We start from the raw sequence: 23987 nt of genomic DNA, 5'->3' as shown, positions 1-23987 counted from the left end.
TTTTAAAGACAAAAAAATTTTATTGCCATAAATTAATCCAGTAGGTATATCTGAGAAAGCCCGCATCAGTTGGTTAGAGCAATAAGCCCCTCTACCACGTTGCTCATGTGTTCCCCGCAAGCCGCCTTCCGCTGCTGCTGGAGATATCTCCATCTCGGTCATTATCAGCTCCACATCTTCCTTCTTGATACTGACTATTGCCAGTTCTTTCTTCCCTTCCTGTTTGGTTTTCTGCTCCCGGGACCTTCTGTCTCCAGTCACAGACATGGCCGTCTCCAGATTGGAACTCTGATCTCCTTCTCCTCTGCATAGTCGGTGACCCGCTCCAAGTCCGCCGCACCGCTGTCAGTCATGTTTCCGTGGCTTCTCGGGAGGCCGCTCTGGGCCACGGGTCTCAGTCTCTAACTCCAGCTCCACATCCCCCTCGGTCGCCGCATCTATTTCACCACGCCGCCGCATAAGCCCCATCTCACGGCGACAAATAAAAGGTTACATTTTTTAAAAAACCTACATTTTTAGGGGCATCATCAGCCATAAAGTTTATGGGCAAGGTGAGACATTTGGATGCAGACTCAGAAAGTTTGAATTTATTGGTACTTTAATAAATAAATGATTGTGAACTCTTTTGTGTATCTGCAGTTGGCTTATGAGGAAACTGAGTCCCAGAGAGGGGCAATGACTTATACAAGTTTTCCATGGGGCCTGGTGGAAGACTAGGACGGTCAACAGCAGCCTGGAGAGCCTGGAGTCTGCGTCAATATGCAACCCTAGCCCTGCACGCTGGGCGTTTGCCTGAGGTTTCCAGTGCACCGGAGGCGCGTACTCGGCTGCCTAAGTGGGTGAGGAGGGTGAAGGGGATTGATGAAGCAGGCAACCATGGCCCTGGAGAGGCCGTCCTCATTGAATGGGGACCACTGTTACTCAGCTCAGCTGATCACTGCCACATGGGAATGAGGGCCTAGGATTGTCCAGATGTGATTTTCTAAGGGAAGTTGGGAATCTGAAGTTGGGAACGTTTATGCGAACTTCCCCACTCTTTCCATATTGGCAGCTAATTTAAAAACATAAAACCACTGTGTGAGTAAACAGGTTTGTGGGTTGGGCTGCCAGTTTATACCCTCAGCTCTGTATGTGAGGAATAGGGGCGGGAAAAAAAAACAGCCAGGATGTGGAGAAAAGATGACATAAAGAGGCTCCACCTACAGTTCAATCTGGCCAGAGGCCTGGGCGTCAAAATTGTTCCTGAGGTCCTGAAAATCTGGACACCTCTAGTATGTCAGCACAGAGTGTGTGACTTTTAAAGCCATCAGTGGTCTGGATCTTAGTCTCCTCTTATCTTACACAAATCTGGAAAATTCTTTAGTGATTGCTATTTATTCCTTTTGTTTTATTTCTTTTGTAGTATTATTATTTTCTTTATTCTTTCCTTCTATTTTGAGAACTTTGGTATTTTCCTTTTTGAGTGAAAAATACTATGGATTCTGGATTCAAATAGCACAGGGGAAGTTGAAATAAGCTTTTGTCAGTTTTGCAGATATGGTTATTGCTATGACATCTCATTCATTCAAGTCTTTATTTTTGCCTATGTACAAGACAATGTGTTATAACTTGCAAGGTGTAGGAAATGAATAAGAACAACCTGTACCCATATTCTTGAGGCACATAATTAGGAACTGGAGAAAAAGGACCAACATAAATAGATATAATCATTCATTCCTGCAGCTTCCTGACTATGATGTCTACCATGTGCACATTCACGAAGTTACAGTTTAGTGCAGAGAAAGACATGTGTACAGATAATTTTGGTGTTATTCATGTGCTATAATAGAATGATCAAGAAACTTGGAGGAGCAGAAGAGAAAGCACCTCATTCTGCTTGCACGAGCTGAACACTTTAGGGAGGCTTCACGGAGGAGGTGTTGTTTAAGATAAGTCTTTAGGATGACTAGGGATTTGCACAGCAGATGAAGGGTGGCCAGGGTTTCTAGGAAGAAGGTGCAGCACCTACAAACTCAGAGGCATAAAGGAACATCACACATTCAGGGTGTGATGGATGAGAAACCAACATGGGAAGTTCCTCAGGAGAGCTACAAGCCAAGCACTATGCGATTCTCATTTACATCCCGGTCCTGCTGTTCCATGTGAAATGAGTCAGGGCAGGTGGATGTCTTAGGCACACCAGGCATTCAGGTGCCGGGGCATCTGCCTTATGTCCTTTACCCCTGAGTATTTTATTGGTCTTCTACTGGAAAGAAACCATCCATGTCATCCAGGCTTGGGGAAAGTACAGGAGCATCTACAGGTTCCTTCAAAATGTATATTTCACTTCCCATATTTAAAGCCAGGAGATGGCCGGGTGCAGTGGCTCACGCCGGTAATTCCAGCACATTAGGAGGCCAAAGCAGTTGGATCGCTTGAGCCCGGAAGTTTGAGACCAGCCTGGGCAAGATGGTGACACCTCGTCTCTACAAAAAATACAAAAATGAACAGAGTGTGCTGACGTGTGCTTATAGTCCCAGCTACTTGGGAGGCTGAGGTGGGAGGATCACTCGAGCTCAGGAGGTCAAGGCTGCAGTGAGCCGTGATTGCAACACTACATTCCAGCCTGGATGACAGAGTGAGGCCCTGTCTTAAAAAAAAAAAATTACAAATAAAGCCAGGAGACCAGGTGTTTTTACATGAGTACTACTTGCTACCATAATCCACAGAAAAAGTGTCTCATATTAGTATGGAGTTAGTAATTCTTTTTCATTAGATGGTAGGCTATGTTTCAAATAGGAATTTCAGCCAGGTGCTGTGGCTTATGCCTGTAATCCCAACACTTTGGGAGGCCAAGACAGGCGGATCACCTGAGGTCAGGGGTTTGAGATCAGCCTGGCCAACATGGCGAAACCCAGTCTTGACTAAAAATACAAATATTTGCTGGGTGTGGTGGTGGGTGCCTGTAGTCCCAGCTACTCAGGAGGCTGAGGCAGGAGAATCACTGGAAATGGTTGTGGCAGCGGGGGGGTGGTGTGTGGAGGTTGCAGTGAGCCGAGGTCACGCCACTGCACTCCAGCCTGGGCGAAAGAGGAATTTAATGGAGCGATCTATTATCAACTTACATTGAATTTTGTCATCCCTGTGACTATTTATTGAATAGTTACAATACACATAACTAGCTATATGAGTTTGATTTTAAAGAAAAGATAATGCTTTTTACATTTGATTCCTAGAAATCAGTATTGCTGCCTTAATTCGTAATGAAAAAGAAAAATACCAATCAAAGGAAAGCTATATTTTCTTTTTTAGCAGAGCTGTGCAGTACAGTAACAGCCCAAGGGTAGAGTCTGGGCTCATGCCCTGAGCCATCCGAGGTGGGGCCTGGGGCCTCCCACGAGTGAACAGCACATACCTGAGGCCAGACCACACTCTTTTGCTTCATTTACATGTGTTAGTTCTCATGAACTATATCATAAATATATGTGGGTTTCCAGCCAATTTTTGGTAAGACAGTTTGTGTTTCAGGGCATTTTATCTACAGAATTTGATTTAAACATTATCAGATATTTACGCATTAAAAACAATTATATACGATACTAAGTAAAATGTAAAATACATTGAATTAACTCACTATCTTAGTTTAGAAATATACTTGAACTGTTATGAATGTGAGTTGTCAGCTGCCAATGATAGGATGACTAACTCATTCTGGTTTCGGCACTGAAAGTCCCACGTCCCAGAGCTCAAACCACAAGGTAATTCTGCCCATCAAAACTCAACCAGGACCAGCTCAGATCCACATGCTGAGCTGTTGCTTACACTAGCTGTTAGAACTCAGTGTCTGACTGGAGCAGAAGTTAATGTAGCATACAGATCACTTGGAAAAGTGAATGACCCGTGGTTATGACAATCGATAAAAATATTAAGGTTGTACCAACCACAGTTTGACCATGAGTAGTGCAGAATATGAGAAAGGCAGAAAAGGCAGGTAGGAAGGTATGCAAAAAAGACTGGAGGAGGAGCTTAGGAGGCTTGACTTGACAGTTCTAGAGCTTCCTCTGGAAATACCAGCTGTTTGTGTGTTTGTAAAAGACAAACAGAGCAGCCTGAAATAAAATGGTGAGATGGAAGTGTCTGATCTTCTGATGTCCCACCCTTCCTTATCCTCATTATCTCTCTCCACACCTATGTTAAGGGACAATTCCAGTTAAAAATCCTCATGCATGCCATTCTAACCTTTCTTCCTTCTTATGTACTGTATTAGTCAGTTCTTGCATTGCTGTAAAGAAATACCTGAGACTGGGTAATTTATAAAGAAAAGAGGTTTCATTGGCTCATGGTTCTGCAGACTGTACAGGAAGCATAGTGGCTTCTGGGGAGGCCCCAGGAAACTTAAGATCATGGCAGAAGAAGGGGAAGCAGACACATCTTACATGGCAGATGCCGGAGCAATAGAGAAAAGGGGGGCTAGGCATGGTGTCTCACGTCTGTAATCCCAGCACTTTGGGAGGCTGAGGCAGGCAGATCACCTGAAGTCAGGAGTTCGAGGCCAGCCTGGCCAACATGGTGAAACCCCATCTATACTAAAAATACAAAAATTAATTAGCCAGGCTTGGTGGCGCACACGTGTAGTCCCAGCTACTTGGGAGGCTGAGGCACAAGAATTGCTTGAACCCAGGACGCAGAGGCTGAAGTGAGCCAAGATTGCGCCACTGCACTCCAGCCTGGGCAACAGAGTGAGACTGTCTCGAAAAAAAAAAAAAGAGAGAGAGAGAGAGAGAGAAAAGGGGGAGGTGCCACATACCTTTAAACAACCAGATCTTGTGAGAACTTTATCATGAGAACAGCACTAAGGGAATGGTGCTAAGCCATTCATGAGAAACTGCCCCCATGATCCAATCACCTCCCCCCAGGCCCCACCTTCAACATTGGGGATTACAATTCGACATGAGATTTGGGTGGGAACACAGATCCAAACCATATCATGTACTATGTCCTTTAGTAAGTTTTTCCTTAACATTTTAAAATAAAAAATTTTAAACATACAGAAAAGTGGACAGAATTTTATAAGGACTGCCCATATACCCAACACTTGGACTATAAAACTAACATTTTAATATACATGCCTGATTTATCCCATATCTTCTATCTCTCCATCCATCAATCCATCTTATTTTTTGGATGCATTTCAAAGCAAGTAGCTTCAGCTCTAAGCACTTGAACGCGCATACCATTAACTAGGGTTTGGTTTTTTTGGTGGTTTTTTTTTCTCTTGAGATAAAATTTATACACAATGAAATACACAGATCTTAAGTATATTTTCCCACGAGTTTTGACAAGTGTATTCATGTGTGTAACCCAAACCCATGTCAAGATACAGGACACTATCATCACACCAGAAAGTTCTCCTCATGCCTCTTCCAAGTTAATCCCTATCAGGATCACCAGCCTCCACCTACCCCAGACAATTACTATTCTCTGATTGTTTTCCACTACAAATTACTTTCATCTGCTCTAGAACTTTGCATAATTAGAACCATAGAGTATGTACTCTTTGGGGTCTGATTATCTTTGCTCAGCATGATGTCTGTGAGATTCATCCATGTTCATGGGTATATTGGCAGTATTTCTGGCCAGCATTCCATGATATGGATGTATTATAATTTGTTCATTTTCCTTTTAATGGACATTTGGTCAGTTTACAGTTTTTAAATATTATATATGAAGTTCCTATGGACCTAACTATACAAATATGTTGGTGTATTGTTTTCATTTCTCTGGGGTAAATACCTAAGGAGTGGAATCCACAGCATTATTTTAAATAGCTTAGCAGCAGAGGCTTATTAGAAGGTGGCATCATGTCTCTACCTCTCCATCCATCTTGTTATTCTCCTTTTCTCTTACTCTATTTTCTTCTTCCTATTACCACCCCTCCTTTTTTTTTTTTGAGACAGAGTCTTGCTCTGTCACCCAGGCTGGAGTGTAGTGGCTCAATCTTAGCTCACTGCAACCTCCGCCTCCTGGGTTCAAGCAACTCTCTGCCTCAGCCTCCCGAGTAGCTTGGTATAGGCTCCTGCCACCATGCCTAGCTATTTTTTTTTCTGTATTTTTAGTAGAGACGGGGTTTCACCATGTTGTCCAGGCTGGTCTTGAACTCCTGACCTCGTGATCCACCTGCCTTGGACTCCCAAAGTGCTGGGATTACAGGCATGAGCCACCACACCTGGCCCCCTCTTCTTTTTTCTATAAGCCACTCATTTCCTTCCCTCTTGTCTCTCCTGACAGGGTATAATGTTTTGTTACTATTTTCTCACTGTCCTAAAAATTCTTCCAGAGAGAGGCAGCACGGTGTTGATGAAAACGCCTTGACTGTTGGGCTACTTTCAAGATAAGCCTCTGCCGCTTTATAGCAGGGTGAGTTATGTTACTTCTCTGGGCTCCAGGCTCCTTAATGATTTGTTCATTCAAGAGATTGGAGATAACTCTGGAGTTCCCTTCCAAGCTCCATCATTCTGTAAATCTATGAGCTCTTTTTCTAAGACACAAATCTGGCAGAGAGAGACAAGATAGGAGGACAGAAAGATGATGAAGATGTGAGGGTAGAGACGGAGAGGGCAAAAAAGAAAAACGAATAACTTTCTTCCTGCAACTTGGCCAAAGAGTGACATGGTCTCTGGGGCCAGGCCAGTCCCCTCCCAAGGTCATCTTTCTTTCCTCACTCCTGGCTTCATGGTTAGGCACCCCAACTGGCCTTGCCTTGTCCTCTGCTGCTGTGTACCCCCTATCTTCTCTGTTCCCCCAATTAATATATATTAGTTTCATGCTCTAGATATGGTCATTGAGCCTCCCAAGACAGCACTATAAACCAATTTATGCCAATGAACCAATAAGGAAAGCAAGAGAGGTCCCTTCTTGCCAAGGTAAATATATTCATTTAATAAGGGCTTTGTAGATACAATGCACTCATTTTCATTGTATAACCTAGAGGAAGGACACTAATGTTAGGAGGTTTATGTCCAAGAAGTGAAGAAACACCGTGGCAGGCTGTATGAGGAGTCTCTTAAGTGCACGAGCTGGTGCATTTGAGATCTTCTTCATATGATACAGGTACCAAGACTATGATACCTGAATTTTATTGCATTTAGTCTCAATTTAAAAATTTTATTCTGCTGCTTGCCAAAACCTCCTCATACTTACTGGAACACATATGCCAATTTTGGCTCAGAAAATGTGGTCTCTGTGCATATTGATGGATATCATTTTCAGCACATGTGCTCTCTTGATACCTTGGGTATATCTTACCTTACAGTAATTAGCATATATGTCATTTCAAAAAGCAAAAGTTTTATCCTGGACTTAGGGAAAGGTTAAATGAGGAGAGAAACTACTAAAGAGGAAGAGAAACATTAAAAAAAGAGAGAAGTAGCGTAGAGTGAAAAGGAGTGGGAAAAGATGGGCCAATGATGAACCGAAGATGAAGAAAAAAATGAGAAGTGTACCATGAAAATATAAAACCCTTAAAAGACACGATTTTATGCTAAAAAAAATTCATTCAAAATTTCGTCCCAAGCCAGAAGTAAGAGTAAAACGTAAGCTTTGCGACATAGTGCCCCCTGGCATACCTAATTGCAACCTCATTATGTGTCTTCAGATCTCTAGTGTATTTTGTTTTCTTTTTGTTTGTTTTTGTTTTTGAGATGCAGTCTCACTCTGTCGCCCAGGCTAGAGTGCAATGGCACAATCTCGCCTCATTGCAACCTCTGCCTCCTGGGTTCAAACAATTCTCCTGCCTCAGCCTCCTAAGTAGCTGGGATTACAGGCACCTGCCACCATGCCCGGCTAATTTTGGTATTTTTAGTAGAGATGGGGTTTTGCCATGTTGGCCAGGCTGGTCTCAAAATCCTGACCTCAAGTGATCCACCTGCCTTAGCCTCCCAAAGTGCTGGGATTACAGGCATGAGCCACTGCGACCGGCCTCTAATGTATTTTGATATACTCAAAATATACTCATATTTAACAACAAACACAAATTAATTATAGTTCAGAAGGAATAGAGTTAGGCTTTCAATTCAAGTTGTAATAAATCATATTAGTGATTATTTTTCTGTTTCTAATATATCAATTAAGCTCATTGGATTCCAGCTAATTAAGTTACAAAGATAAGGGACTCATACCCTAAGGATGGAATGAGCTCTAGCTTTTAAATAATTATCCCTCTGAGATTGAGGCTTTTCAGTTTCCTATGTTATGCCAGTAGATTGAGTTCACAGTCATTTGTAGGAAAAGCAAAAGGCATTTAGAGAGTTCTAAGACTGTCAGTCCTCATCGGACACTGGGTATGAGCACTGTGACTTTGAGACTCAGGGCCGTGCACCTGTGGGAGCTGGACCACACATACACACACACACACACACACACACACACACACACACACACTTTGAAAAGAAGCCCAGCCACAGCTGAGAACTATGCTATCCCCCTTATCACTGTCATCTAAAACCCTCTTCCAGTGAGGGAGGAGCACTGTAAACTCCAGGTATATTTAGGAGCCAATTGATGTTTAACCCCTAAGAAGAAAGGCTTTGGAAGACAGAGCAAGCAAACAGAGATTCTAACTTTACAAACTGCCGAAGTTACCAAGTTTAAGGTAAGGAGAAAGATCAAATAAATGAGGTCAGGGTCAAAATCCCTCAGAGCCAGGATTTGGGTATGAGGAGATGAAAGGGAAGAGAGGGCAGAACATCTTGTTTTGAGGACCCAAATCAGCAAGGCTGGTGAACTAGGGTGGAGGGTGTGCACCTGCAGAGGTGGATTGAGGGAATCTTCAAAAGCTGGATACATCTACCCGTGTGGCCTTTCAAGTCAAACTTGGGTACAGAGATAACCACTTCCCCTACTCTACTCTACCACAACTAATTAAAAGTAATTAGCCCACTTCCTTGTTAAACCCTGAGAATGTCTACCCAGAAATCTGTTTGAAGGGTTTTGTTTTTTTTTTTGACAGAGTTTTGCTCTTGTTGCTCAGGCTGGAGTGCAATGGCACGATCTTGGCTCACCACAACTTCTACCTCCTGGGTTCAAGCGATTCTCCTGCCTCAGCCTCCCGAGTAGCTGGGATTACAGGCAGGTGCCACCATGCCTGGCGAATTTTTTGTATTTTTAGTAGAGATGGGGTTTCTCCATGTTGGTCAGGCTGGTTTCGAACTCCTGACCTTAGGTGATCCACTCACCTTGGCCTCCCAAAGTGCTGGGATTACAGGTGTTAGCCACCGTGCCTGGCCAGGATACGTGTCTGGCCGGGAATCTGTATTTTTAGTGATTAATCTCAGGTGATTCTTAAGCATACTCAAGCTTGAGAATTTGCTGTTAGAACAGCTCCTGACATTTTCCGAGGGGATTAAAGGAGATAGGGTCTAATAGGCTGAGTCTGACTCGGCAGGTCCTATTTTGACGTGGACTTGGACTTTACTGTCACTCACTTCTTGACTGAGGACCTACCATGAAACCAGATTATGACAGTTAGGTGGTAGATTTGACTCCGAGTTTCTTGGTGATCAAGATAAGCAGTTAGATTTTCGTACAGAATTCTCATTGTCCTGGAGGAAAAGACAAACAAACCATACCAGTGTCTTAGGAGAGGCAAAGCCGGTCACCAGCCCTTAACTCTAAAGGAATTTTCTTCCTGACAGATGTGGCAAACACATCCTCAAGAACATTCCCGTAGCAAATGCAGTCCTGGATGATTAGTGACGTAAATGATAATTTGCAAAGGCTACAGTTTTAAAAATTAGTCAGACCGGGGCAGGTGTGGTGGCTCACGCCTGTAATCCCAGCACTTTGGGAGGCCAAGGTGGGCGGATCACGAGGTCAGGAGTTTGAGACGAGCCTGGCCAACATGGCAAAACCCCCATCTCTACTAAAAATACAAAAATTAGCCAGGCGTGGTGGCAGGAGCCTGTAATCCCAGCTACTTGAGAGGCCGAGGCAGGAGAACTGCTTCAACCTGGGAGGTGGAGATTGCAGTGAGCCAAGATCATGCCATTGCACTCCAGCCTGGGCGACAAAGCAAGACTATGTCGCAGGAAAAAAAAAAAAAAAAAAAAAAAAAAAATTAGTCAGACCCGAGTTTGAATCCCAATGTAAATTGCTTTTACTACTTGGGTAATCTCCAGCAAGTTATCCTTCCACAACCCATAACATTCATTATCTAAAAAATTATGTCAGTAATACATTGCCATCATAAATGGTTCTAGAAATATATGACTATAGGATGAAATACAAACCTCTCCTCCTCCCACTCTTACCTTCCCCTGCTTCCCCCATGCCTCCTCCCCTTGCCTGAGATAACCACTATTAACAGTTGAGCTACATCCTTTCCAGCTTTTAGAGCATATTTTTGTTTACATGTATACATTATCATGAAAGTTGCTTCTTTTGCTGAACAGTATATCTTGGAGGTAAGTGTGGATGTATCTCATTCCTTTTTAATATGGCTTAATATCCCATAATGTGGATATATTTTAATTTATTTCACCATATCCTCTTATGATGACTCAGATTTGTCACACTTTCTTCCTTCCTTCTTTCCTATTCCTTTGCTAATACAGGGTTTTGCTTTCTTGCCCAGGCTGGAGTACAGTGGCGCCACCCTAGCTCACCGCAGCCTTGAACTCCTGAGCTCAAGCAATCCTTCGGCCTCAGCCTCCCAGGTAGGTGAGGGTAGCTGAGGGACCACAGGCGTGAGCCACTGTACCCAGCAGTAAACATTTCTTTAGGATAGATTCTAAAGAATGAATTGGGTCAGAGGATATGCATGTTTTAAATTTGGATTGATACTGCCTAGCTGCCCTTTCAAATAGCTTTTTAAATTTATATTTGGGCAAGTTATTTATTTTCTGTGACCCTTTGTTTCCTCAAGTATACAAATTCAATGTAGTCAAACCTACTGCATGGGATTGGTGATATGATTAAATGAGAAAAACAGTGTAACAATGCTGCTTGGAATGTGGGCGGTTTTTTTTTTTTGAGACGGAGTTTCACTCTTGTCGCCCAGGCTGGAGTGCAGTGGCACGATCTCAGCTCACTGCAACTTCCATCTCCTGGGTTCAAGTGATTCTCCTGCCTCAGCCCCCCGAGTAGCTGAGATTACAGGCGCCCGGCACCATGCCCAGCTAATTTTTTGTATTTTTAGTAAAGACAGGGTTTTGCCATGTTGGTCAGGCTGGTCTCGAACTCCTGACCTCAGGTGATCCACCCGCCTTGGCCTCCCAAAGTGCTGGGATAACAGGCGTGAGCCACCGCGCCCAGCCAGAATGTGGGTGGTTCTTATCATCCTTACGCCTTAGAATCAGATAGAAGAAATCTATTTTCCTATAAGCTTTAGTCTGTTTGGGGAGATTGAGGAAGATCACACTCTCCTTGTGGGATGTCTTCATACTAGGTACATTTCAGAGGCTAAACATTCTTGGAGGTTACTAAACAAAATGATCCAACACATAGAAGGCAGCGAAAAAGATGGTGTGAATTTTATTGTTAGGCTAGGGGTTCACTTAACAAGCCTGTGTAAGGATCACCTGACTCTCTTGGCGAATACAATTTAACTTCCTATTGGCTAATGAATAGGGCCCAGGCATTTTTGCAACAAAAGTTAGATGTTAATATGTAATAAATTGTTACAATAAAAATTATTTTTGTCTAATAATAATGCCAATTATTTCTGTTCATTAGAGAAAAAACCCTAAAGATTATAGTTTATTGCTCTGTAGAACAATGATGAGTTTTAGTATTTAATAATTTTATTCTAGCCTTCTTCTCTTTGATGGGAAATATGTACATACGTTTCTTGCATCTGCCTTTGAATCATTTTGTCATTCTGTTTGTTCCCTCATTAGCGAGCTAAAAATAACCTTGACATATGCTCTTATGTATATGTGTTGTTTTAACATTTTGAAATTTCTACTTTTAACAGTACTCAAGATCAGACCATGCTACTGCTTTCACTCCCTGCAGATGGTCATATTTTTGAGGCCTTCATTCATTTACTTGTCTTTTTTGTGTTATCTCTAAATTCTCCATGGCTCTGGACAGTAATTAAACATAAAGGAGAGAAGTTCTCCCGCCGGCTGTCCTGCGTCACTCCTTCAGTTCTCAGCTTAGATTTCCTGTCCTTGGGAAGCTGTCATCATCCTTCTATCTTTACACCCCGTGATTTACCCCTTGCAGTGTACTTATTACACTGTATTGGAATCGCTTCTTTTCTCTTTCTCTGTGAATTTCTTGGGAGCACAGACTACGTTCTGCTTAACTTTGTATCCCCAGCTTTCAGCACAGTGCCTGGCTGTAAGTACTCAATAAATATTTTGAATGAATACTTTATGGGCTAAATGTTACATCAGTCTTATTTTGTGTGTTCAAGGGTGCTAAATAATACTCACATATAATTTATTGTTCTAACAATAGCAATGGCAGTCTTTAGCTTGTGTGCTCCTTGTAGACCTTCCTTTTGGGGATTGTAGTGGCGGTGCATTTTTGCATAACCAAGTCTTCATCTTATATTAGTTGTTTTGGTCCCTTCCATAATATTTTCAGAATACTGCTCCTTTAAGACTGGCGAAAGCCTGCTGGTGGAGGAAGAGGTCCTGCCGCTGAACAAAGTGTCTGTGTAGATTTAGCTACACCCATTTGATGTGCTTCTTAGTCTCGTTTAACTTGCCGATTCATATATCCCTGTCTCATTTGTTCTTAGAGTTGTCACAAAGGCTCTGGTTTTTGGCTTGTCCTGGTTTGAACTTGGTGTATCTGGCTCTTGACTCATTTTCTGACCTCAGACCATCCTTAAATCTGCTTTTCTACTTTGTACCAGGCTTTGGCGTCTCCAAGTACCTGACCTCAGCTCAACCTGTCTTGGGTTTTCTTCTCCTCCCTGACATTGACAACCCAGCCCTCCTAGGCACAGAGAGATGGAGCTGAGTGTGGTTTTCCTGAAATAAAGCTTGCATTATGAGAGGGAATAAACAGGTACATAGTGTTTTAGAAGGCAGCATTTTAACTTCACGTAGGCATTGTTTTCATGACAATTTTCTTTTGTTTCTCCTTTTGTTATGAAATATGCATTTCACCAATATTAAATGGAATATTCCAGAAGAAAAAAATAGTAAAATCTTGCTTGCCTCTCAGTAAAATAAAGCTCTATTTTTAGTTTTTTTTTTTCCAACTTCCTGTACAAAAAAGGGAAAACTTTAGCTTTTGGGGGAAATTTGGAGCTAGCCTGTTGGTACTGTTGAGCTTAGTGTATCTATAACTATATATTATTCCACAATATCTTAAATACTTTATAAAGATATTTTCGTAAATTACAGCAATCCTGGCTTTAGATGATTGATGGCCATTTTTAAACAATTAAGGCTAATTTCTAGCTTTTTATGAGTTTGGTATTAAGCACAGTAGTTTCTTAGAAAGTCTCCAGGGAATGCATTTTGCAAAATAAAAATCAGCTAATGACCCAGGAAAGCCTCTTCATGCTTGTTTACAACTTTTTAAAGTGGCTCTTTTCAAACGTCAGGGTTTTTTTTTTTTTCAGTCACTAGATGAAAAATTATAGAAACCGTCACATCCAGTCAATTGGTTGCTGTAATTCCAAAAGATTTAGACAAAGTGAAGAAAGCTTACCCACTGGAGGGCATGTAATGTCACCGGCATGTGACGAGATGTGCATATTTGTGGTGGACCGGGTGCTTGGTGTGAGAAGTGCTGGCAATGAGGAGTCAGCCTGGCCCAAATAACCACAAAAAAGAACAGATTTCAGACAGGCCGTTTTACAGTTTCCCACTTGTTCTTTTGCCAACTTCCAGCCACTTCTTTCTCTAGCACTGATCAAACAAAACAAACGATCATTCTGGAAAAGTTCTGAAAATATAGGTCACTTGTTTCTTTTTGTTATCTTTAATCTGCTGTGTATCGACTTACCTTTCCACACTGATCCACTCAATTTACGTTTAAAGTTTTCAAATTAACTGCATGCTAAAAAAATAAGCTAATTAGGGGGATGAAGGCTGTTAAAACATGTGTTGTCTTTTCTTCATTGCGATAAAGATCGAGGTGACCAGCATTTTTTTTTTTTTTTTGAAACAGAGACTCACTTTGTCACCCAGGCTGGAGTGCAGTGGTGCCATCTCAGCTCACTGCAACCTCCACCTCCCAGGTTCAAGTGATTCTCCTGCCTCAGCCTCCTGAGTAGCTGGGATTACAGGCTGCGCACCACCAAGCCTGGCTAATTTTTGTATTTTTTTGGTAGAGACAGGGTTTCACTGTGTTGGCCAGGCTGGGGGGGTGACCAGCTTTTACAAACAGCCTGTAAAATGTTTTTCATTGTAGCCACAGCCAGTTCTGATATTTTCCTGAAACCGCTCAATATGTAGCACACCTGCCATAAATTTTTTTAACTTGATTTTTATTAGAAAATCCTGATTCACATTCACTAGAATAAAAAAGAATCTGGAGAGAGTGTTTCAGTCTTCTTTCTTATTGATTTATTTCTCTCCCACGTGGCTGTATTTTCACAGTGGCACCATCTGTCAATTAAGCAACGGCTCTGTGTAAGCAGTAAAACCAGAGGGTGTGCTTTGCCACAGGGGCGAGCTTGTTTGTTGAGGGATACGGGCTTTTGGAGAAGTAGCTTCTCATTCAGCCCTCAGGCTTTTGTGGGGAATGCATTTTAAAACTCTGCAGACCCAGATGGAGAGCCGGAGTTACAAAATGACAGTGTTTTCAGGATTCACTCTCAGAATCTTCCTCTTCGGTATTTCTAACAATTTATTTCCTTTATTATTTCAAAAACAGAGTTTTCTTCTAGTCAACAATAATGCGTAATGCACTTAAAACATTTGTTAAGAGGGTAGAGCTCATGTTAAGTGTTCTTACCACAAAATATTTTAATAAAATGGTTTTTATTAAATTATTTTAAAATTTACTTTATCAAATATTGAATATACTCAGAATATCCTCTAATAAACAATATTGGAATAGATAACCTTATCCCTGATCATTTCACACTTACGTGGGAATATTCGTAAAATAAATTGCTAGTAGTAGGACTGCTGGAACAAATGTACATGCATTATAATTTTCATAGACACTGCTAATTGCCACAGGCGTTTGACCAATTTACACTTCCACCAACAATGTGTGAGAGGGTCTGTTTCTTGATGGCCTTAGTGACAGGATATGTTACCAAGCTCTTAGATTTTTGCCAATTTGATAGGTGAAAGCGATGTTTCAGTGTGGTTTAACTGGCATTCGTATTTTATGAGTGAGGCTGAATATCTCTTTTTTTTTTTTTTTTTTTGAGACGGAGTCTCGCTCTGTTGCCCAGGCTGGAGTGCAGTGACGTGATCTCGGCTCACTGCAGCCTCTGCCTTCCAGGTTCAAGCAATTCTCCCGCCTCAGCCTCCTGAGTAGCTGGGATTACAGGCACCCGCTGCCATGGCCGGCTAATTTTTGTATTTTTAGTAGAGACGGGGTTTCACCATGTTGGCTAGGATGGTCTTGATCTCCTAACCTCATGATCCACTTGCCTCAGCCTCCCAAAGTGCTGGGATTACAGGCATGGGCCACCCCGTCCGGCCGAGGTTGAGTGTCTTTTATATGTTTTAGAGCCGTTTGTATTTTGTTTTTTGTAAATCGTTCATTCCTACCTATACTTTGCCAACTTTTTTATTGGGTTGTTGATTTTTAAAATATCATTTTGTAGCTGCTCATTGTGTGTTAGTGAGCTTAACCCCTGGCCTGGGAAATAGAAAATGTACTCCATTCCTACGCTCCCGACAAGATAGAGGAGAAAACAAAAGCAGTTTCTCCTACTATGCTCTCACAACACAGATCACTTCTGACACCAGATGTGGAGACTGATTTGAGTAATAATAAAACTCTGGTCTTGCACACAGCTGGCTCTGTATGAATTCCTCCTTCTCTATTGTAATTCCCCTGTCTTGAGAAATTGGCTCTGTCTAGGCAGTGAGTGGGCAAGGTGAACCTGTTGGGCAGTTACACAGGAACCTCCATATGTTTGGCCATCTGGAAGCTCTATCAACCTGTCCTTTTTTTTTTTTAAATTTTTAAATTCTTTTTAAAAAATTATTTTACTTTCTCTTCTTTTGGGATTTTACGGAAACTTCATTACATAGGCATGATTGATTAAGTCATTGGCCACTAGTGACCAATGTAACCTCTAGCCCCCCTTTCCTCTTAGGAGGTGGGGGGCTGGGGCTGGAAAGTCTGAACAATGGGAAGAGGATAAAAATGCCAGGTGTCGCAGCACATGAAGTCACAAAAGATGTATACAGAACCAGATGTGAGATAAAGGTCAGGGAGTTTCAGGACCAAATTTGTGAATGTCGGGTTTGTTCTAATGCCGGTGTTACAAACATACATGATAGCTTAAGTGAGCTCTGCAGGGCTGGACAATCTGTGAATGCCACATTTAACAAGACTGGAGAGAGGCTGGGTGCACATAACTCAAGGAGGTGCTGAGGGTTGGTCAGACCCTAAGAAATGGGTGAATATCATGGTCAGTGCTTTAATATCAGGAATATGTGCATAGTTCAAGGAAGTGGTTGAAATCAGGCAGGCAGAAATCTGAAGGTTAATCAAGAGAGGCAGCAGGTCGAAGGTCAGATAACAGTCAGGAGCCAGGGACTTTCCAGGAACTAAAGGGCAAGGCCAGATGAGGCAAGGCAGTAAGTCAGCAGGAAGGTGAGTGAACAGCTAGCAGACTGGACACACAACAGAGGTGAGAACCAGACAAGGGGACTGGGCAACGCCCAGCTGAACGCTAAATTAACTCTTAGTCATCCCAGCCAGGAAGCCTCTGCTGACATTTCTTACTAGAGCAGAAGCTAACTATTGTGGCAGTGGGGTTTCACGGGAGACAGCAAAAAGATGAAGTGCTTGTGCTTGAGTCAAAGCGGCAGCTGGAAGAGTGGATGCTGATCACAGCCCATCCACCAAGGAGCCTTCTGTCTCCTGGCATGCGCAGTTTGTTTCTCTAAGGGGGATCCTAGGGCTGAGTTTGGTTTTGTTCCTGGGTGCCACTGATGGCTCCAAGGAATGTCTCCCTCTCCTTGAGAGGTGTCAAGAATCTTCATCTGGGGAAATAGTGCCCCAGGCTGATTTGGTTTGAAAAAGAATATGGACAGAGTCTTGGATTACTCATTTACTAAGTTTTTATTTTGAAAAATTTCAAACCTACAGAAAAGCTTCAAGAATGGTAGAACAAACTTCTATAGAACCGTCAACAGATACTTAACCAAAAATATGTCCTATTTGTCCAAACCTCTTGCCAGATTGTAATATCAGAGGAACTGGAGAATCCCGAAATCTAGGACTCACGGAAATTGTTAATGGCACATTCTGAGAAACAGAAGCTTTTGCTGGGTTCAGGGGATAGAATAGGAGCTGCTTCTTTTTTTTTTTTTTTTTTTTTTGCTCCTCACTCTGTCTCCCAGGCTGGAGTGCAGTGGCGTGATCTCGGCTCACTGCAACCTCCTCCCTCCGAGTTCAAGCAATTCTCCTGCCTCAGCCTCCTGAGTAGCTGGGATTACAGGCTCCTGCCACCACGCCTGGCTAATTTTTTGTATTTTTAGTAGAGACGGGGTTTCACCATCTTGGCCAGGCTGGTCTTGAACTCCTGACCTTGTGATCCACCCACCTCAGCCTCCCAAAGTGCTGGCATTACAGGCATGATCCACTGTGCCCGGCCAGGAGCTACTTCTTATATTGCAGGATGTAGGTTTCCAGGTTGCTGGGGGTCCAGGAAGGGCTTCAGGGAAACAGGGGCATGTGTTTCCTGAGGCTTTAGGAGATGGAATGGACAGGTGTTCTCAAGTTCATGATATAGAAGGAGTAGACTTTACAGACATCCAGGGGTCAGGGGCCCCAGAAGGGATGAGTCTTTTTCTTTTCTTTTTCTTTTTTTTTTTGAGACAGAATCTTGCTCTGTCGCCCAGGCTGGAGTGCAGTGGTGCAATCACGGCTCACTGCAGCCTCTGCCTCCCAGGTTCCAGCGAATCTCCTGCCTCAGCCTCCCGAGTAGCTGGGATTACAGGCACGTGCCACCATGCCCAGCTAATTCTTGTATTTTTAGTAGAGATGAGATTTCACCATGTTGGCCAGGATGGTCTCAAACTCCTGACCTCAGGTGATCCACCTGCCACGGCCTCTCGAAGTGCTGGGATTACAGGCATGAGCCATTGCGCCCGGCTGGGATGAGTCTTTTCAACCAAAAGGGGTGATTTTCAGAGATCAGATACACATTTAGTAAGGGAGAATGAAGTTGAATGTAGGAATGTAGGTCCTCAATCTTCCTAGCAATGTTCCTTTAATGACTTTTAGAAGCCTCCAAACCCACAGTTCCTCTTTTGCAGCAGATGACTTTGCGTCCTACTTCATGGAGAAAATAAACACTATTAAAGAGACACTATTAGAGCACTCTAAACAAAACTGCATTTACAGGCAGCTAAAATGGGAGAAGTATGCCTGTTCCTCTGTAAAGCTCTAGTTCCATCCCGTCAACCTCACTGGGGAGACTGCTCCATACAGGATCCATTTCTCCTCCTGTATCTTTCTTTCTTTCTTTCTTCTTTTTGAGACAGGGTCTCACTCCCAACGCCCAGACGGGAGCGCATTGGTGCACTCTTGGCTTACTGCAGCCTGGATCTTCTGGGCTCAAGAGATCCTCCCATCTCAGCTTCCTGAGTAGCTGGGCTACAGGTGCCCACAACCATGCCTGGCTAATTTTTGCATTTTTACTAGAGAGGGTTTCACCATGTTGCCCAGGTTGTTCTCAAACTCCTGAGCTCAAGTGATCTGCCCGCCTTGGCCTACCAAAGTGCTGGGATTACAGGTGTGAGCCAGTGTGCCCTGCTTCCTTCTGTATCTTTCATCTCTACCTCTTCACCTTATTGACTTGAGCGATTAAATATGCTAATTTCTTCCATCCTAAAAATCTTTTTCCCATCGTACCCACTGCAGGTGGAGGTTTCAACAACAGCAAAAACCTTAGACATCTGCATTCTCAGAGATCCCAAAAGTCTACATCTAGGAACTTATTGTAAGGAAATCAGCATTGTAGATACTTTAAAGATCTGAAATACAATGATGTTCTTTGGTGATATGGTTTGGCTGTGTCCCCACCAAAATCTCATCTTGAATTGTAGTTCCCATAATCCTCATGTGTTGTGGGAGAGACTAGGTGGAGATAACTGAATCATGAGATCAGCTTCCCCGATCCTGCTCTCCTGATAGTGAGTTCTGACGATATCTGAGGTTTTATAAGGGGTTTTCCCCCCTTTTGCTCGGTACTTCTCCTTCCTGCCACCATGTGAAGAAGGACGTGTTTGTTTCCCCTTCCACCGTGATTGTAAGTTTCCTGACGCCTTCCCAGCCCTGCTGAGCTGTGAGTCAATTAAACCTCTTTCCTTTATAAATTACTCAGTCTTGAGTATGTCTTTATAAGCAGTGTGAGAATGGACTAACACAATTGGAAAGAACACAAATGCCCAGTGAATGTGGATTGGCTGAATAATGGTGCACCCATACAGCAGAATACAATGCAGCCACTAAATAATATGTTTCAAAGGAATGGCATGGAAGTAAACTGACATCTTGTTAAGTGAAAAGCTAGTTATAAAACAGTTTGCAGTAGGTCAGGCATTGTGGCTCACATCTGTAATCCCAGCACTTTGGGAGGTCAAGGCGGGCGGATCATCTGAGGTTGGGAGTTTGAGACCAGCCTGGCCAACATGGCGAAACCCTGTCTCTACTAAAAACACAAAACTTAGCTGGGCGTGCTGGTGTGCGCCTGTAATCCCAGCTACCCTGGAGGCTGAGGCAGGAGAATCGCTTGAGCCTGGGAGGCGGAGGTTGTAGTGAGCTGAGATAGAGCCATTGCACTCCAGCAGGGCGACAGAGCGAGACTCTGTCTCAAAAACTACTACCACAACAAAAACCAGTTTGACTCCATTTTCTAGGACATAAGGACATGCATAAAAAAGTTTACTAATTTAGGGTTGGTGAGTATGGTTAGAATTTTAAAAAGATTTTTCTATTTGGTTGTTTGAGCCCTACCCACTGTAGTAGCAGGAAACCCAGCCTTTCTCTACTGTGGTCCCTGGTAGCCTTCCCTTCTTCCTCCCTCCTCCCTTCTTTTTCCTTTCTCTCCTTCCATGGATTGACCAAGAGCCTTGAGCTTGCCTGGGTTCAAGTCCCACATTCTAGCTGTGTGTGACCCTAAGCTCGTTTTTGGGCTCCTCATCTGTAAAATAGGACCTCTCTTTTAGGACTGTTGTTCTAGAAGATTAATGAAATAATACATGTAAGAACTTAGGACAGTGCCTGCAACACAGCTATCTCTGGAAGATGTTGTTGTTATTATTATTACATAATGTTTTCACAGTTGATAATGGTTTGGCTCTGTGTCCCCACCCAAATCTCACCTCTAATTGTAATCCCCACATGTTGAGGGAGGGACCTGTAATTCCCATGTGTTGAGGGAGGGACCTGTAATCCCCACGTGTTGAGGGAGGGATCTGTAATTTCCACGTGTTGAGGGAGGGATCTGTAATTCCCATGTGTTGAGGGAGGGACCTGTAATCCCCACGTGCTGAAGGAGGGATCTGTAATCCCCACGTGCTGAAGGAGGGATCTGTAATTCCCATGTGCTGAGGGAGGGATCTGTAATTCCCATGTGTTGAGGGAGGGACCTGTAATTCCCATGTGCTGAGGGAGGGATGTGTAATTCCCATGTGCTGAGGGAGGGATCTGTAATTCCCATGTGCTGAGGGAGGGACGTGTAATTCCCATGTACTGAGGGAGGGATCGGTAATTCCCATGTGCTGAAGGAGGGATCTGTAATTCCCACGTGTTGAGGGAGGGATGTGTAATTCCCATGTGCTGAGGGAGGGACGTGTAATTCCCATGTGCTGAGGGAGGGATCGGTAATTCCCATGTGCTGAGGGAGGGGTGTGTAATTCCCATGTGCTGAGGGAGGGACGTGTAATTCCCATGTGCTGAGGGAGGGATCTGTAATTCCCATGTGCTGAGGGAGGGACGTGTAATTCCCATGTGCTGAGGGAGGGATCGGTAATTCCCATGTGCTGAGGGAGGGACCTGTAATTCCCATGTGCTGAGGGAGGGACGTGTAATTCCCATGTGCTGAGGGAGGGACGTGTAATTCCCATGTGCTGAGGGAGGGATCTGTAATTCCCATGTGCTGAGGGAGGGATCTGTAATTCCCATGTGCTGAGGGAGGGATGTGTAATTCCCATGTGCTGAGGGAGGGATCTGTAATTCCCATGTGCTGAGGGAGGGATCTGTAATTCCCATGTGTTGAGGGAAGGAGCAGATTGGATCATGGGGGCGATTCCCCCATGCTGTTCTCATGAAAGCTGATAGTTTTAAAGTGTGGCACTTCCTCGTTTTTGCATGCCCTCTCTCTCCTGTCGCCTTGTGAAGAAGGTCCCTGCTTCCCCTTCCGCCATGATTGTAAGCTTCCTGAGGCCTCCCCAGCCATGCGGAACTGTGAGAGTCAATTAAACCTCTTTCCTTTATAAATTACCCAGTCTTGGGGATTTCTTTGTAGCAGTGTGAGAACAGACTAATACAATTTTTATCAGTTGAATTGTCTCCCCAAAATTCATATACTGAAGTCCTGACCCCTAGAACCTCAGAATGCAACTGTATTTGGAGATAGGGGCTTTAAAAAGGTAATTAAGTTAACATGAGGTCATATGAGTAGACCCTAATCCAGTGTGACTGGTGTCTTCATACGAAGAAGAGATTAGGACACAGACATGCACAGAGGGATGACCATGTGAGAACGCAGGGAGAATGGCCTTATACAAGCCAAAGGGCCTCAAAAGGCTCTGCCCATGCCTTGGGCGCTGATTTCTATCCTTCAGAACTGTGAGGATATGTGCCTCTGTTGGTTAAGCCCGTCCCCCAACCCCAGTCTGTGGTACCTTGCTAGGGAACCCTTGCCGACAAACACAATATTATCACAGAGTAAAGAAGCAGCCAAACTGCATTTGAAACCGGCAGGATTTCCCCTCCGCACACTCAATATTATGGTTTCCAAATGATTTGAGGTCAGGAGTTCGAGACCAGCCTGGCCAACATAGTGAAACCCCATTTCTACTAAAAATACAAAATTAGCAGGGCGTGGTGGCGCACGCCTGTAATCTCAGCTACCCGAGAGGCTGAGGCAGGAGAATTGCTTGAACCTGGGAGGCAGAGGTTGCAGTGAGCCGAGATCGTGCCATTGCACTCCAGCCTGGGTGACAAGAGCAAAATGGCATCTCAAAAAAAAAAGAAAAGAAAAACAAGAACAAAAAACAAACAAAAAACCCATCGTCAGAAAAGAAATGAAGATACAGTAGTTCTTAGTGTGATGGGATTGTGGGCAAGCTTCAGGAATATTACCTTGACTTTTGAGTTAATCTCATTATGCTCTATTTTCAGTGAACTCTTTTTAAAGAGTGCCCTGGGCTGATGTATGGCCAGCTAGTTTTTCGGGCTCCTACCCGTACCTGCAGACATGCAGATTGCTGTTGTGAGGGTGATCTGTGCTGTTTCCTGCTACTTCGTCATCCCTTCCACTTTCATTTACTTTTTTAAAAAATTAGGCCAGGCACGGTGGCTCACGCCTATAATCCCAGCACTTTGGGAGGCCAAGACGGGTGGATCACCTGAGGTCAGGAGTTTGAGACCAGCCTGGCCAACACGGTGAAACCTCGTCTCTCCTAAAAATACAAAAATTAGCTGGGCATGGTAGTGGGCGTCTGTAATCCTAGCTACTCAGGAGGCTGAGGCACGAGAATTGCTTGAACGCAGGAGGCGGGGGTTGCAGTGAGCCGAGATTGTGCCAATGCACCCCAGCCTGGGTGACAGCATGAGACTTCGTCTCAAAAGAAAAAAATTAAAATTTTTTTTTTCTTTAGAGACAGAGTTTCACTATGTTGCAGGAGGCTGGACTCAAAATCCTGGACTCAAGTGATCCTCCTGCCTCAGCCTCCTGAGTAGCTAGGATTACAGGCACAAGACAATATGCCTGGCCATTTACTTTTTTAAAAACTAATTTATTAGGCCAGGCATGGTGGCTCACACCTCGAATCCCAGCACTTTGGGAAGCCGAGACAGGCGGATCACCTGAGGTCAGGAGTTCGTAACCAGCCTGGCGAACATGGCGAAACCCCATCTCTACTAAAAATACAAAAAATAGCTGGGTGTGGTAGCGGGCGCCTGTAATCCCAGCTACTCAGGAGGCTGAGGCGGGAGAATCATTTGAACCCAGGAGGCGGAGGTTGCAGTGAGCCAAGATCGTGCCATCGCACTCCAGCCTGGGTGACCAGGCGGAACTCTGTCTCAAAAAAAAAAAAAAAAACCCAAAAATCACTAATTGATTTTTTACTGAGGTGACAGTCGCATAACATAAAGTCAACCATTTGTAAGTGAACAATTCAGTGGCATTTGGCACGTTCACAGTGTTGTGCAACCACCACCTCTGTCTAGTTCCAAATATTTTCATCACCCCGAAAGGAAACCTGGTACCTGTTAAGCAGTTGCTTCCCATTCCTTCCTCCCCTAAGCCCCTGGCAACCATCCATCTGCATTCTGTCCCTTTGAATTTACTTACTCTGTGTATTTTATATAAATGGAATCATACAATGCGTGACCTTTTGTGACAGGCTTCCTTCACTCAGCATGATGTTTTTGAGTTTCATGTGCACTAGACCATGTGCCACTACCTCATTCCTTTTCATGACCAAATAATATTCCATCCTATGGATATGCCACATTTTGTTCATCATTCATCAGCTGATGGACATTTGGGTTGTTTCCACATCTGGCTGTAGTGAATAATGCTGCTATGAACATGCACGTACAAGTATTTGTTTAAATTCCTGCTTTCAATTCTTTTGAGTTTATACCTACAAGTGGAATTGCTAGGTCAT

General features: G+C 43.6%; 1 long non-coding RNA gene and 1 pseudogene across 1 annotated transcript in view; one reads left to right on the top strand and one right to left on the bottom strand.

Moving 5' to 3' along the window:
• Positions 1-65: 65 nt before the first annotated feature.
• On the bottom strand, positions 66-518 carry LOC100970110 (huntingtin-interacting protein K-like; annotated as a pseudogene).
• An 11652-nt stretch (positions 519-12170) lies between these two features.
• LOC117981149 (uncharacterized) overlaps positions 12171-23987 on the top strand; it is a 23119-nt gene continuing 11302 nt past the window's right edge. Inside the window, exon 1 of the long non-coding RNA XR_004672689.2 lies at positions 12171-12321. This is a non-coding gene — a long non-coding RNA (uncharacterized LOC117981149). The remainder of the gene's footprint in view (positions 12322-23987) is intronic.

Source organism: Pan paniscus, chromosome 6 (assembly GCF_029289425.2).
Source record: "Pan paniscus chromosome 6, NHGRI_mPanPan1-v2.0_pri, whole genome shotgun sequence".
In the NCBI taxonomy this organism is placed as follows: Eukaryota; Metazoa; Chordata; class Mammalia; order Primates; family Hominidae; genus Pan; species Pan paniscus.
Note: the sequence above shows the minus strand (reverse complement) of the source record. Positions and strands in the feature narration are given on the sequence as shown.